The 16682-nt window shown below is 38.5% G+C and overlaps 1 protein-coding gene across 4 annotated transcripts in view; it reads left to right on the top strand.

Moving 5' to 3' along the window:
• MACROD2 (mono-ADP ribosylhydrolase 2) overlaps nucleotides 1-16682 on the top strand; it is a 2013670-nt gene that overhangs the window by 652589 nt on the left and 1344399 nt on the right. The window lies entirely within an intron of this gene.

Below are 16682 nucleotides of genomic sequence, written 5' to 3'. Positions count from 1 at the left end.
TTAAGATTTCAAGACAAGTTTAATTTTTTTTTTTTTTTTTAAGTGCGGTCTGGATGAAGGGGCCTGGGGAGGTAGAAAGGTTCACAGAGAATTAGGAACAATTTTTTAAAAGCTCTGACCTAATGAATTACATTTTTAGGCATTTCTTTAATAAAGAAATAGACATATACAAGTAGTGATTATCTTCTTTCTTCTTTTCAAATTAGTTGTATTTTTTCTTTCTTCGTAGTTGGAAATGCCTTGTTCCCACAGATATTATGCCTGCTGATTTTATATTACTTAAGTCTCATGTTTTTTTCTTTAATTGTTAAGCCATTCTTACCTAATTTCAATCATAATGGAATCATTTTCACGCTCCTAAATTAGTTTATTGGAGTTTTCCCCCCCAAGCCATCTTTCCTAGCATAATTAACTTACATAAATCCACCCTTTGAGTTTTGTTTTCTCCCACAGCCTTCGAGCCTGGTCATCAAATTCTCCTGGACACTTTTATCTTCCCATTCAAAACCACTTCCATTTACATTCTCCCTGGCTTATGAGGTATCATGCACTCCATATGAATTTGGAAGCACCATATTCTTCTGCCTTCTGGGAAGATTTTTTTCATCAGTTCCAATAATCATTGTCAGCAGAAACTATCAAGATTGTCATTAAACTATTTGCTAAAAGGAGATATGCCTTCTTAAATGTCCTTTATTAAAAACCTAGATTCCTTTTCTACAGGACCGGAACTAAAGCAGACCATGAACACAATCCACAAGGTGTGGTCTCATGGCTCTGCCAAGATCTCAGCTTTCTGCTTTCCCCATGGAGAGTTAGAAACCAAATATGCACTGGTATGATTGGTGAAGCAATGATGTCCTAAACTGTATTCACATTAATTTCTGGTTTCACAGAACTTACAACAGGTTAAGCCCCCAAATGATAACTTTCTCCAGATGCTAGGACGTATATGAATTCTTTATTACCTAGCAAATAAATACTGTAGCATAAAAATAATCAGTATTTTCTCTAAACAGATCATATTTCTGAATTAATTTCTGAAAACATTCTTAGCAGGACAGTTTATGGAGAGTTGGGGCCTTCCGGTGTCCCTTGACCTTTGACTCCTCTGCAGCAGAGCAAATTGCCCTCCCCATTCCTCATTTACCTTCCATAGGACTGAGTCATTGAAGAATATTTTTAAACAACATCTTGTGTTCCCAGAATTTGTTACATTTGTAAATTTAATTACATGTAAAAAATTTTTAAAGAATATATTTTTAAAAGAAAAATGCTCCACGCAAATGGTACAGTCAAGTCCAAACACTATATAATTTATATCTTTACCATTTGACTTCTGAGTCTTCTTTCTCAATATTTCAGTTCCTGAGATTTCATGTGATATACCTGATACTAATTACTCAAGTGTCGTGCAGATGGCAGAGGGATAAAATGTTTTCCTAGAGGGCTCTTTAAAAATCGTAGCTTCAGAAGCAGGGTTGCTCTTGTTTCATCCTGACAGGGATAGCAGATTTAATAGATTCCCTGGAGCTTTTAATCACATTATAACTCTTTCTGTGATGGTCAGTTTTGGGTCCACATTATGTGACCTGACTTTCAACTTGTTTGAACTGCTGTCATCCTGCTCAGGAATTGAGGGCTACTGGATAGTTCCGTTGTTTTCCAATTGGGAAGACAACAATCCGGCATGAAAACTTCTGACAAGGTCCAGAATTGTGCTCTTTAAAGCCAAACTGAGTCAGACTGATAACCTGGAAACATCTTTACCTGCTTAAAGTAATGGGGCTGGAATGCCTTATCATAACGTAAATCTGTGTGGCTTTGCTCTACAGTAACAGTGTATCTTTCTGTCGCCATCATTCATTCCCTGAGGTTGAAACTGTTACCACGGTGTTCCCTTCTCATTAGCTTGTGTTGCTTGTCGGCACTCCTGCGGAAAGCACATCTCCTAAATGCTCTCCCCAGACCCAGTGTGTGGTATTTAAATTAAGGAAGCTCAGACAAGTCTGAAAGGAACTGAAGTATTGCATCCAGCCCTGTCGATCCACTGATTAAAATTCTTGCCAAGACTTACATTATGCACAGCTTCCTTATTTTGGCTGTAAATTTCACTGCAAATTTTTCCAGTATAAGAAAGTTTGTACTTTTTATTTCATAAGCCCACATAATAAACACAGCTTTCTTCAAAGCCGTCTGAGGTGTTGGATGCGTTTGCTATGTTAAATATAGGGCTCCTTTGTGGGGGAAGGCACACGTGGCTCACTTTAACTTCTCCCACAAGCATTTTAGATGGGGTAAAATGGTTCCGCTGGGGAAAAGGAAAATAGCCATTTCAATGAGCTGCAGGATTATCCCAGCCATGGCTTTATCCTCTCTGAAGTCTCTTTTCTGTGAACTTGAAGAATGAACAGAACCTGCTTTATCAGCACGGAGAGACCTATTTACTCCTCCCACGCGGCCTCCACCGCTTGAGCTACCCGTTTTTTGATTTTTAATGGGTGAGTATATGAAGTAAAAGTTCTCACCAAACAGACCCTTCTCTAGCAGAAAAAAGATTGTGACATTTTCTTCACATTCAGCTGCCATTCTGGGGAGACACCCCCAGTGTGTCCATCAAGGAACAAATAGATTTAGAAGGAGTTTATCTAGAAGAGGCCGTAAAACAAGGGCTTTGGACCTGGTGACTGGGCCTGGACTTGAAAAAGGGGAAGGAAACTGAAAGTTTTGCTCCATTGACTTCTGGAAATGTATTTCCCCTTGTAGTAGCCTTGCAGGAGGACGGCATCTTTGAGGATCTGCAGATGGGGGGGCTCAATTGACATTCAGATAACCTAGGTCTAGGACGTGGGGACTGAATGTCCACTGCAGGTCTGATAGCACCAGGGCCCTCCTGTAGATTCCATGGGAAAATTCCTACTTTCATTTCCAAAAGAAATAGTTCTGAAATTCTTTCTTTTTTCCTAAGTAGAAATATTCCCTGGCAAAATCTGATCTCCATTTATTTAGAAATACTTTAGATGCATGCATGGAAATACAACTTTAGTTATAGAAATCACATATGACAAAAGCACTATTCATTCTGCTCTCTTATCAGTTTAAGTTAAATACTGTTTTTTAATGCTAAGATTTAATTTGCTATATGGTGCTCTTTTTGCTCTTTGAGAATTTTTTTAAAATTATTTATTTATTTATTTATTTTTGGCTGTGTTGGGTCTTTGTTTCTGTGCGAGGGCTTTCTCTATTTGCGGCAAGTGGGGGCCACTCTTCATCGCGGTGTGTGGGCCTCTCACTATCGCGGCCTCTCTTGTTGTGGAGCACAGGCTCCAGACGCACAGGTTCAGTAGTTGTGGCTCACGGGCCTAGTTGCTCCGCGGCATGTGGGATCTTCCCAGACCAGGGCTCGAACCCATGTCCCCTGCATTGGCAGGCAGATTCTCAACCACTGCGCCACCAGGGAAGCCCCGAGAATTTTTTACTAACATATTTCTATGAGAGTTTAGGATTTTTAAGGCAAGGTCTTTATCCATGTAGGCGCATACATTGAATTTTTTTTATTGAAAAGAAATTAGGAAATTTTATCAAATTTATGAACTACTATAAGCTACACTGGGTAGTTTTTTCCAATTTAAAAAACTGTCAAGTTATGAAATACAGGAAAAATAAATAGCCTTTTGCTAAAAGTTAGTCAACTCTTTTTTTTTAAATCAGAAAAAAAAAAAAATGCCAGAAAGAAAGTATAATTTTATTGCATGGCAGAATTATCAAAATGTTTTTTGGCCCTAAGTTTTTTCTTCCCATAAGATTGTTCCTCAGAGTTCCTTCTGCAAATAATAATGGGAGAAGAGAAAGTCAATGTTTGGATTGGGGCAGTAAATGCCATCTTCATGTGTGCACTTTGGAGAAAAGGGCTGCCTTCTGGGACCTACAGATATCCTGAGTCATTAGTCCTTTTAAAACTATGGAAAGTAAAGTGAGTGGCTGTTTTACCCAAACAAAGATTCTCTCTTGTGTGTGTCAGGATTTTATGTTTCCACAAATACATATATGCAGACAGGCTTTTATCATTTTCCTCTAGACATCCAGGTGAAAGTTCACAGAGATTTCTTTTTCTCTCATGCAGATTTTTAATCCTTTTTCACCTCACCTAAATCCATTAGCATTTCCTGGAGCAGATGGGAGTATGAGCCACAAAATGACATATTTACTTTTTTGTAGGAAGAAAATGAGGAGAAGAGATTTTATAACACGATTGAAGTTTAAAAGCTAAATTCCTTTGGGAAAGATTACCTTTCTCCATGGCTCTCATTTTCTGATAAAACAAATGAGGTTGTCTCCAAGACACCTGTTAATATTGACCTACCTCATCATCCCTACTTCTGAACTTGTGTCCCCAGCTACTGGGAATTTTCTGATAGAAGAGGAAGTATTTAAGTTGACTCATTTCTTATTTCTTGGAAAGAGAGAGGTCTCCCTCCCCCGTGTTTCTGCTTGACATGCTCTCTGTTAAGAAGACTTCTACAGAAACAAGGGCACAATCTATGCCTTTAACCCAGGCAAAGCCACTCTCTAGAAGCAGGTCTATTACAGCTGCTCAGAGAATACAGTTATTATTTCTTCTTTACTTAAGGTCAAAATTTCCATTAATGCTTAGACTCCATTAACATCAGATTTGAAGATTATTTTGAGGAATTATTCTTTCAAGGGATATAGTGTTAGGACCTGCCTTTTCACATTTCCTTGAGAAGAGTCTCTGCTTGGGTGGAGGAATGAGGACGCCCTTGAATAAAAACTGAGTTGCATATTTTTTCTTCTCAAGCAAACTTACCAAATTAAAAAAAAAGTGTTACTGAGCTGTTGAGGCACCAGCTGATACGTTCTCTGCCTGAAAATCCCTGTCGTCTCTGATGGCAAATTTATGCTTATTCAGAGTGTCTCTGTGGACTTCCAGAGAAATATGATCCTCATTCTCTTCTCTGGGGCCTTTAGTAGCATTTACCTTGAGTAAATCCAGCCTTATTGCTGATGGAAATATCCCTCCCTGGTGAGAACTGATGAAATATAAGCTCTCCTAAGGTCAAATGGCTGCCAGACTGGCACATTCTAGATTCTTCTTACTGCCCTTCCTTCTTTAGTCTGGTCAATACTGCCCTGGCCCCTCCAGTGAAATGTCAGGAGTTTTACCAACTCTTGTTCCCTTTCCAGTGTTTTGTCAGCTCAGAATTTCCTAGTAATTAATACTTCTTTAATGGTCAAAGAGAAGGTCCTCATCCAGAATTTCAAGGAACATCCTTCAGCTAAATTAAAATATATGCCTACCACATTTAAAAATGGAATTGGGCTTCAAGTTACAGAAACCCCATTCCCCACCCCCAGATACTAGCTTACACGAGACATATGCATTAGCAGAAACTGAGAAGTAGTTCAGGACTAACGGGACACCTCCACAGATGCCATCAGAGATTCAGGGACCTACCAGCTCTTCTTTCTACCATACCAGAATGTAGCCTTTGTTCTCATGCTCACTATGATGGCTACTGAAGTCTGACCCAGTTTCAGTCTCATGCAGGAAGGTGGACGAGTGGGAAAGCCAGATGATCACCCTCATCATCATCACCATCATCGTGATAATAGTATAAAAAGATCTATGAGAGTAAGCCATCTGTAACGAGCTTTCCTAGAAGCCCACACAATGGCTTCTCCTTCCATCTAAATTGGTTATGCATATCTTTTTCATCTTTGAAAGAGCTGATGGCAAATTATAGATTTTAGTTGGTCATATAGCCACCCCAGTCAATAGAGGGATTCTGTTAGTAGGGAAAATGAAAACTGATAGTGTGTAGGCAACCAGTAATCCATGTCAAAATGACATTTTCTTGATCAAGAAATTTTTTAAAGAGATAGCATGGATATGTGGAAGGAATACTGAGTTAGGTTGTAAAATAATTTCTTTACCATGAAATTAGCATCAACTAAATATATCTTTATCATAATCTGAGTAAGATTTTAATCAACTGTACTTTTTACTCTCAAAACTAATGATGATGACACAGAGCTCATTAATTCATATTTTTTCAAAAAAAATAGGAGGTCTATTGTAACTATTTCTGAGAAATATTCTCTTATCCTCACTTGGGAATTCAGGTTCTACAGGAGAAACAAAAATCACTGTTTCTTGGGTATCTGCACAATTAGTTAGGTCTTAGATGCTAGGAGATTAGAGGTATCTCCTGATTTTTAAAGATCAGTCACTAAACTTTTGGATTAGAGATGGAGACAGTTAGGTGTGTGACCTTAGGTAAAAATTGCTCCAGGTTCCTGGGCTGAGAAATGTGTAAATGTTTATTCTATTACATTTACCATTTTCTCCTGGGATCACAGTCCAAGTCTCAGCGTCAGATTGACTGGAAAGATAAGGAGGTTCATAACAGAAGTTAATTTTTAAGTCAGCCCAAGGCTGTCTCAAATCACGGAATTCCTCGTATCTGTGAAGCTTCAAGATGTGGATCTTCTTGTTGTTGTGTTGTATTTTCTCACAGATATTTCTTCTCCTCCCTAAAGGGAACACTGATGCTATTCAGTACCTGACACATAAATCTTTCATGCAGGCTACAGGTGACCTCTAATGGAATCAGCTTTTCACCTGATTACTTCAACTATATTGTTTTTCTTTCCCAAGAGTTGAGGGCAGCTATTTAACCTTACTCCTTTGGGTCTTCCCTTGAGAGTAGATTGTTGTTTTATACTTTTCCTGATGATAATGGCTAAGTATATCAGTTAGCTCTTTCTGTGTAACAAACCACCCCCAAAGTTTAGTGGCTTAAAGCAACAACTATTCATATAACTCATAATTCTATTGGGTTCACCGTAAGCTGGGCAGTTCTTCTCATCTTAGCAGGGCTCACTCATGGGTTTGTAGTCGGTTGCCAGGAAAGTTAGTGCTGGCTAGTCTAGGGTGGCCTCAGTTTGTTTCTGTTCCAGGTGGCTTCTTATTTTTCACCAGGCTGGCCTGGGAGCTGAGCAGGGTTCCAAGTGAGCAGAAACGTGAAAGGCTTCTTGAGACTTAGGACTAGAACTGGCACAGATTCACTTCTGTCTTATTCTACTGGCCAAAGCAAGATGTAAGGTCAACCTAGATTCAAGGTCAACCTAGATTCCATCTCTTGACAGGAGAAGCTGTAGAGTCACACTGCCAAGGGCATGAATACAAAGGTGGGACTAGTTGCTTTGATTCTCTGTGCATCAATTGCTGTGGTAGAAAGATCTACCATACTAAGATTTTTTAAGCACTTATGCAGGCTAAGCTAAGCACTGTACAAATGTCACCTCATTCAATTCTCATAAGACCCCTACAAGGTAGGTACTAATATTATACCCATTATATAGATGCAGGAACATCTAAGTGATAGCAACTGGCAGTTTGGTTCCGGAGCACTCTTAATCCCCACCTCTGTTGACTCCAAGTTTTTTAAATTGTCTACCTCTTTCAATACAAATTTATTGAGTGTGCACCTATATGTATATGTGTGTTTACTTATAAATTATATACAAATACTATTGTCTATCTATATGTTAAATATTAATAAATTTGAACTCCGTTCTTATCTGTTTAGATAAAATTTATGACTATCAATAAATGTTTGAATATATTCTTCCATTCCCTGTATGGACATCTTGTGACCTTACTTTGGAGGTCATGCACCTAGGACCTCTTCATGCCCAAGGCATTTCATGATCATCATATCTATCTTTGAGTGAAGCAGTGTTTAATCAAAATCCTACTTGGTACTGGATTTCAGTTCTAGTTCTTGTTAATATTGTTGGCTCTAAGTGCAAACTGTTATGCAGTGAACACACAGATTACTCACCATAGACCAAACTACTCACCACTCTCGGGAACTTTGTTAAGAAAGCAAGATAGTATGGAGGAATTATTTTCAATGTTCTCAGCTGGCTGTGTGCATCTATATTACCTGTGGAAAATATTAAATGGAGATTCTAGGTCTCACTGCTAGAGAGACTGATTCCATGGATTTGGGGTCAGGTCTAGGAATCTATATTTTTCTCAGACTCCCCAGGTGATACTGACCACACTTTGAGAGCCATAAAACTTGAATTCATATCTGCCACAGGGAGATGATTCTGGGTGCCTATTTTTGCACTTATTGAATTATTTCAGCTATAAAGTTGGAAAAGTAAAATTCCAGCCCACCTTGCAAAATTGTTTTAATAATTAAATTTGTGGTGGTTTTGTCAAAGGTCTTTAAAAATGTAACCCATTAGCATGTGAAATATCCCCAAAAGTTTTGCTGATCTATTAAAAGACGTATTCTCCGTACTAAAATACTGTACATATTTTCAACTACATTTTATTTTGGTCGGTGAAAACCTAGCTCTGAGCCTTTCTGTTCTAGTCACTTGGTTCCCAAGGGAAGGGACTATGGTTTATACTTCTTTGCATGAATGGCAGTAGGAGATAGTAGGGATTAAGAACTCAGACTTTTAAATTTAGGCAAACATGGGCTCCGACCCCAGCTGCAACATAATCTTGCACTAATTCTTTAACTTCTACTTCTTTATGTGTTAAATAGTCATTCTAGTAGATCCTATGTGTACAAATTTTTATGATGATTAAATGTAATAGCATAACCAACATTTATTGCCTACTTCCTACGTGCCAGGCCTTATTCAAAGTACCTGTCATGTAATAACTTAATTTCCTTACAAAACCCCTGTGATTTTGAATGAGGGTCCCCAATTTACAGATGAGATCAGAGCATAGGGAGCTAGAACGGCGGCACTAGGTCTCAAGCCTCTGCCTCCAGAATCATCTTCTTTCCACTTTGCAATACCACCTCTCATAAGGTGAAAGCTTGTAAGTCACTTTGCACCCTGGAAGGCACTTGGTAAATCCTCAAAAGATGTGACGTATTATTATCATTATTGGATCCCCTCACAGCTTCTTGAAGAATGCTGTGTACAAGGTAGTTTAATAAATTTATGTTGATTTGATTTAGAAAGAACTCTGTTGTATCCTCTTGAGCTTCTAAGGGATATATTCAATGAGAGAGCCTCTTATTTTCAGGCTAATATGATTTGTGTGGCAGCTTTTAGATTAAGTTACTGTCTTTTATTTACAGAAGAAGATTAAATGAATATGTGCAGATCTAAGAACTTCAGAATCCCCCTTGCTAAACACCGTTTAGAAAATTGTCTTTGTAAGGCAAGGGAGAGACCTCATAGGGCCAATTTCTAAAATAACTGGATTTCACTAAATTGTGCTTTTAGTATTTTTTAAAACATGTGTTTGGAACTCTTTCCTGGTTCTTTTTTTTTGCTAGCTGTTACATTCACTAGTCCACCGTATCTGATGGATTCCTATTCAGTGCTTTATGGCTTTCTTTTTCCTCCCCTATTGTCAGCATCAGTGTGTTCATTTGTGTGTAAAATGGGGAGCTTTACCTGAGGAATGCCAGAGAGGTGGCTTGGAATCCATGGGTAAAATAAATCCTAGGTCAGAAAAATTAATGTGGTTTCCTATCCCATCTCTTTTGTCTTTATTTTAGCTACTTAAATAGTGGGATAAGACTATCCTATAAAACATTCCCAAAGTCTAAACAACAAGGTAAAATTGACAAAAGTAAAAAATAATTTCCCCCAAGCACAGCTGAAATCCATCTTTCTACCCCACTCTCAGACGGTCTAATTCTCTAGGCTATAGTGTAAGAAAACTTAGCTAAGATGTCCTAATTAGTAGGGTTAGGTCTTCTGAATTTAGCCTTTGTTAGGTTACTGGAGGAAATATGCTGGGAATTAAAGGCCCTTGCCATAGTTAACCATCTGCCTGCAAGCGTTCTGGCCTGGCTGTCAGGATGGTAAATGACAGGTGTGTCGGTACAGCAGAAAGCCTGGTCTTTGGAAGAAGCTTAGCCAGACTCCTCATAGCCCTGATGAAGAGCAGCCCTGGGGGTGACCTCAGTGTTCACTCCACTCCTAGCTGACCATACCACGGGCAGTTCTGAGGCAGCCCTCAGCCTTTATCTTCTACTAGTCTGGTTTTGATCACAAAGTAGGAGGAACAACTATTTGAGTTAACAGGACAGTCTGGCTTTGGTTCACTGAGACCTGAGAGTCTAGCATGATAATGGGCATACAGAAGGAAATGAACATGGCCCAGATAACATGTTCGTTCTAGTACTAAAATCTGAGTATTTTGCATAAAAGTTTTAAAAAATAACAATAGGGCTTCCCTGGTGGCGCAGTGGTTGAGAATCTGCCTGCTAATGCAGGGGACACGGGTTCGAGCCCTGGTCTGGGAAGATCCCACATGCCACGGAGCAGCTGGGCCCGTGAGCCACAACTACTGAGCCTGCGCGTCTGGAGCCTGTGCCCCGCAACGGGAAGGGCCGCAATAGTGAAAGGCCCGCGCACCGCGATGAAGAGCGGTCCCCACACCGCGATGAAGAGTGGCCCCCACTTGCCGCAACTAGAGAAAGCCCTCGCACGAACCGAAGACCCAACACAGCCAAAAATAAATAAATAAATAAATAAAGTAGCTATAAAATTAAAAAAAAAAAAAAAGCTACTCTTTAAAAAAATAAAAATAAAAAATAAAAAATAAAAAATAACAATAATCAGCCTGAATGAAAATTACCATTGTAGTATTTACAACAGGTGTAAATGTATTAGTCAAGGCAAACTGCTGTCACAAACATTCCAAAATCTCAGTGGCTTTGCATAATAAAAGTTTATCTAATACTGATTCACCATCCAGTATGGGAAGTGGGGCTGGGGTGGAACTCTGCTCCACAGAATCATTTAGGGATTCAAGCACTTGCCATGTGGTTGCTGGACCGTCTCCTGGGGCATTGGAGTCTTGCCCTGGAGCCTCTGCATGCAGCCTGCAGACAACGGCAGATCAGGCGGAGGGCATGTGCAGGGATTTTAGGGATTGGAATAGAAGTAGTTACATCACTTTTACTCATAGTCCTATAAACAGAACACAGTCTCATGACCACACATAACTAGAAGGGAGGCTAGAAAGTGCTGTCTAGCTATATGCCCAGGAAAAAAAATAATAAATGGGCTTTGGTGACCTATGTATTTATGGACTGCAGTTTTCTTTTTGCCTGTAGGATACAAATTTGGTAGGCCAAGAGGCAAAGATAGTCTTATCTCTCTGGAAAATTGTGTTCAACTTTCAGACTTTTGATCTTGGATTTTTTTTTTTTAAATTGTAATTAGGTTTAGACATTTTGGGTTGGAGTGAATGCATTGTGTCAGCATCAGTGTTGACTGTTGGTCCTCCATCTCCTCTCACCCTGGGGTGGGGGAGATGGAAAAAGTGCTACTGTGTTGAATCTCACATCGGCCACTATTGAGCTTGCTGCCTTTTCAGCCTGACCCTAGGTGAAACTAAAGGAGCACTTTTTCCAGCAGGCTGCACCAGACCTGAGAGAAGTGGATGAATTTTCAGATTCTGTGAATTGTTAACACTTCTAATATAGAAGCTCATCATTAGATTTGTGACTATAACCTTGTGGCTGTGTAATTACTTTACTTTTTAATTTCTGATTCTTTGGCTTTAAAGTAGCTTAACCACTTCTTCAGTATTATTTAAAAAAAAAATAAAAAGCTAGACTGCTTTTCCTCTCAGATTTAATTGCATTTAATTCAATTGTATTAAACACATACAAAATGTCAGTTACTGAGATAGCTGGGGATCTACAGGAGAATAAGCTACCTCCTGTGCCCTCAAGGAGCTGACAGACCAAGCGAGGAGACACACATTCTGCTATTTATGTAATAGCTATAAAACAATGTATAAGTATGGAATTAGTGTATAAACCAGAATATTGTGAGAACATAAAGAGACACTACTGTGTCCTATAAAGGTTGTGAATAGTTTTTTAGAGGAGAAAACATTTGAACTAGAAGTTGAAAAATTAGAAAGACCTTGCTCGGCAGAAAAGGAAAGGGGAGGCGTAGCTAGATATCCTTGGTACAGAGTACTTTGCAAAGAAATCATGGTGTGTTTAGGGGATCGTGAGGATTTAGATGTGGCCAGATCAGATGTGTGAGGAGAAAGAATGGAGTGATATGAGGTGGGGAGGGCAAATTGGAACCACATTTGTGAAGGGTCTAAAAGACCATAATTTGGAATTAAGGGTTTTGTAATGTGAATATGGGGAATGGCAAATATTACTTTAGTAGGGAAGTAATAAAATCAGATTTTCATTTTAGGAAAATAAGTCTAGCAAAATAATTGATAATAGATTACAGAATTTTAAACTCTCATATTGAGTTTGTGCGTATATAGTCTTTTTTTTTTTGTCTTTCAAAGACATAACAATACTTTTAAGCCCAGAATTGATACAATTGATATTACCACTGCCGTTTTCTCTCATACATTTTTTTCCAAAGGGCCACAAATATAACTGTGAAATCATATGAGATCATGTTTTAACCAATCAAAAATGTGTACACTTCCAGCTTCTGATAATGACAGCTTATATCAGACTAGCCATCCCACCAACAGTATGTACAGATTCTTGGCAAAATACAAAAGCAATAACAAAAAGTATTTACTGTCACTAGAGTGCAACTAAAAGCAGGCAATCCTCTGAAAGAAGGAAACCATACTGGGTGAAATCTACATTTAAATAGCTTTGACCCAGAGGACTCCTTCTACCCTACCTGGCACGTGGCTGATGGAGCTCAAACCAAAAGCAATAGGTTTATTGGCTCTAGGAATCATAGAACTGAATCAGATTTGTCAGAATGACTAGGAATTGAGATAAGGACTCCAGAACAGGGACAGTCACAGAGGGGGAACCCCCAAATCTATAAATGAATACCTCTTTAATCCTTGGCTAAGCCTTGAGCTGTGCTTGTGCAGGGAAAGACTCCATGGAGACGAGGAAGAAAACAAAAGCTGGAAGGCTGAACATACTGGGCAGAGCATTCATCATCTTCTCACTGTAGGGATATAGAGTTTAGAATTTTACTCCCACAGATTAGAGGGAGTTGTCAAACAACTTGGGATTTCCACTGAAACCCCCGAAGGTCCATGCTTTAGGAGTAAAGACCACATCCAAGGACTAAGGGAAAAACTGAAATAGACCAGCCTTAACAAAGCCTAAAACTAAGCCTCCTTATTACCTGGCAGTCATTTAACTACCTGCTGAGATAAATTTCAGTACCGTTTGGAGAAAGAAAATAAAATCTAAAGCCTCCCCAACATATTCACAATGTTCATATGCCATCAACAATTATTAGACATGCAAAGAGACGAGAAAATGTGACCCAGAGTCATATGAAAATCAGTCAATATAAACAGATTCATAGCTAACCTAGATATTGAAATTAGCAGATGGGGGACTTTAAAATTACTATGTGAAATCTGTTAATGCGTTTACATGAAAAGATGGATATAATGGGTTAAGAGATAGGAAATTCCAGGAGTGATATGAAAACTGTAAGAAGAACCGAATGAAAATCACAAGAACTGAAAAAATAAAATATCTGAAATTAAAAAAAAATTCTATGGAACTAGTAGTACATTTAACATAACTCAGTAATAAAAAAGACAATAAAAATTAGCAAAAGACATGGACAGACACTTCCAAAAAGAATGTATATAAATGGCCAATAATCACTTGGCAAGATACTTAACACCATTAATCACCAGGGAAATGCAAATTGAAATCACGAGATACCTCTTTACGTCTATTAGGATTGCTAAAATTAAATAGGCTGACAACACCAAAAGACTGCCAAAATTTGAACTCTCATATATTGCTGGGGGTATATGTAAATTGGTATAATCACTTGGGAAAACTGTATGTTAGTTCTTTAAAAAGGAAAACATATACCAACCCAGCAATTTTACTCATAGGTGTTTGTCCAATGGAAATGAAAACATATGGCCACAAAAGGATTTGTATAAATGTTAAGATTTATTCATAATAGCTAACAATATAAATACTCCAATATCCATTCACAGATGAATGGATAAAGAAATCATGGTACATTCAACAATGGAATATTACTCAGGAATGAAAAGGAATGAAATACTATATTAACACATGCAACAACACAGATGAATCTCAAAAAATATGCTGAGCAAAAGAAGCTAGCTCCATCCTCCATCTCTTATATGAAGTTTGAGATTATATAATAGGCAAAACTTAGCTAAGGTGGCTGAAGTCAGAACATGGGCTCCCTCTGGGTGGTGAGAGGGGAAATTGGATGGAAAGGGTACAGAAGAACTTTTTCAGTTGATGGAGACACTTTGTATCTTTATTGGCATCATTGCTACGTGAGTATATACATTTATTAAAACTCATCAAAACTGCACTTAAAATCTGTGCATTTGATTGCATGTACATTATAACTCATAGACAGGATTGATGGGAATTAAAAAGTAATGTAATATAGTGGTTCAACATGCCACATGCAAGAATTGAGGTGAGGCTGCCTGGATTCAAGTCCCAAAGGCAGTGAGCTATAGCAGTTAAGAGTATGGATGCTGCATTAGACAGGCCCGGGGTTTTGAAATCACATTGCCAATATTTTGTGAATGTAGGCAAGTTACTAACCTCTTCTAAGCTCCTATAAAATGGAGATTATAAAATTAGTGTGTACCTTATACGGTTGTCCTCAGTATAGTGCCTGGCACATGGATGCATTCAGTACATTTAAGCTGTAGTCATTATTATTAAATAACTCTTCAGCTAGACTTTCATTGCCCTAATGCAGTCGTGAATGCTGGTATAACCATGAAGATTTTGAGAATTAGATATTTACAAACTGCCTTAGGCTGCAATCTAAATAATGCAGACAATATTTAACAGCATATGATTAAGTATGCTATCAAATCCTATTTTAGTCATCCATTTCAAACTAATGATCTCTTTGCCAAGAAAAAAATATTCACTTTAAAATACTCTTCTTGATGCTCTTGTAAAAAAATTTAAACATAGAGAAATTAGGACCTAATTTTTTTTCTTAACAGTTTCACCTTCTGTTTCCCATCCTATAATCACTTTTTATGTTTTGGTGCCTATCTTTCCAGTACACATACATGTATATGTGTGTAAGTGTGTATGTGTATAACTGTAAACAAAATTGTGACTCTACATAAAAAATATATATAATATATATACATATATATTATATATATTTTAAACCTGGCATTTCACTTAGAAATCTTTTCATATTTAGTACTGACTCTATTTACATATAAAATTGGCCTATTCTTTTTAACAACTACATAATAGTTCACAAAGTAAAATTGCTATGTGAAAGAGTGAACAAAATTTATCAACCATTTTTGTAAAAGAAAAATTATATGCGTGAGTGTGTGTGTGTATAACCAGTGAAAGAGTGAACATCAGAATGTTGAAGAATTCTCTAGGTGGGAGGGCAAATGGTAGTTTTCATATTCTTCTTGCTTCTCTATATTTTTTCATTTTTATTTAAGAAAAATAGTTACTTCAAAATTTACACAAAACTTTCATCTAAGGAGTTTAAGATAATATCTACCCTCAGTGGGGCACATGACATTGTATTCAACACTTTGCTGGTGCTTCTCAGGCATTATACTATTCAGATTCCATGCATAACCCTGTTAGTACAGCCATTATTGACACTAATTTCTAAGGCAACTGGGGCTTGAGCAGCAGATGGCTGGTAAAGGTAGAGTCTGGATTTCAACCTAGGTTTTCGGAAATACTGTAGTCTAGAGTAGTCTGGAATGAATTCATTTTGTTGTGAGGGTCTTTGAAGCCCAGGTTTATTCTCAAATTTTACAGGTATGCAAATGGTGATGTAGTATAGCCCAGATGAGCTTGTTTCCCTAGGAAACCTGTTCAGCCAAAAGTGATGTTTCCACGCCAGTTGGTGGTAGCAGAGGCCATTAGACAGGTTACGTGTCCCTCAGTGACAACTTCCCACTCATTATCCAGCTTTCTCACAAAATTAATAATAATAATAATAATAAAACAGTGATCAATTACATGGTGTTGTGGACTGTGGAGAGAGGGGGAGGTCTTCAGACTGCTAATATCTTGGTCTGTTTTCACAGCCCAGATTACTATTACTCTCTCCTTCTGTCTTCTAACCCTTTGTTTCAGAGTCTTGCATTTCTTCTCTGTCCAAGGGCTCATTCAGTAACTACTAATTATGTGCATGTGGTCTTGTAGCCCTCCAGCTGTGTGCTCGCCCCCAATCTAGTCAAATAAAGTTTTAATTTCCAGTGGCATCAGGTGTGCATTTTCAAAAGGTGATTCTCACCGTGAAGGGCAGACTTGAGGTAGGGGCAGGGATGAGAGCCAGAGGGCTGATGAGACCCTGGGCTGGGGAGAGGCAGAGCTTGCTCGGTTAGCAGAGCTGGAGCAGGAGCGGTGGAGGTTCTGTTTTCATCCATGACAAGTGAGTGAGGGGTGGTCTTCCGGGTGTTTTTCAAGACCTAAGCTAACCTCACCTCTCATCTAGCCCCAGGTCAGATACCCTGCAGACACCTACTGCATTTGTGTCGTGCCGCTGAGGGCGGAGGAACTTAGAGATCTGGTTCTTACTTTGACAGCTTCACTCTCAGTTTTGCAGTGACTGCAGATGTTCTAGAGCGCCTTTCTCACTTGCTTCTCAACGTTTCTTTCTTCTATAACCTGTGGTGTGTC

Source organism: Balaenoptera acutorostrata, chromosome 15, assembly GCF_949987535.1.
Source record: "Balaenoptera acutorostrata chromosome 15, mBalAcu1.1, whole genome shotgun sequence".
Classification (NCBI taxonomy): domain Eukaryota; kingdom Metazoa; phylum Chordata; class Mammalia; order Artiodactyla; family Balaenopteridae; genus Balaenoptera; species Balaenoptera acutorostrata.
The sequence above is the reverse complement of the archived record's forward strand: the minus strand, read 5'-3'. Positions and strand labels throughout refer to the sequence as shown.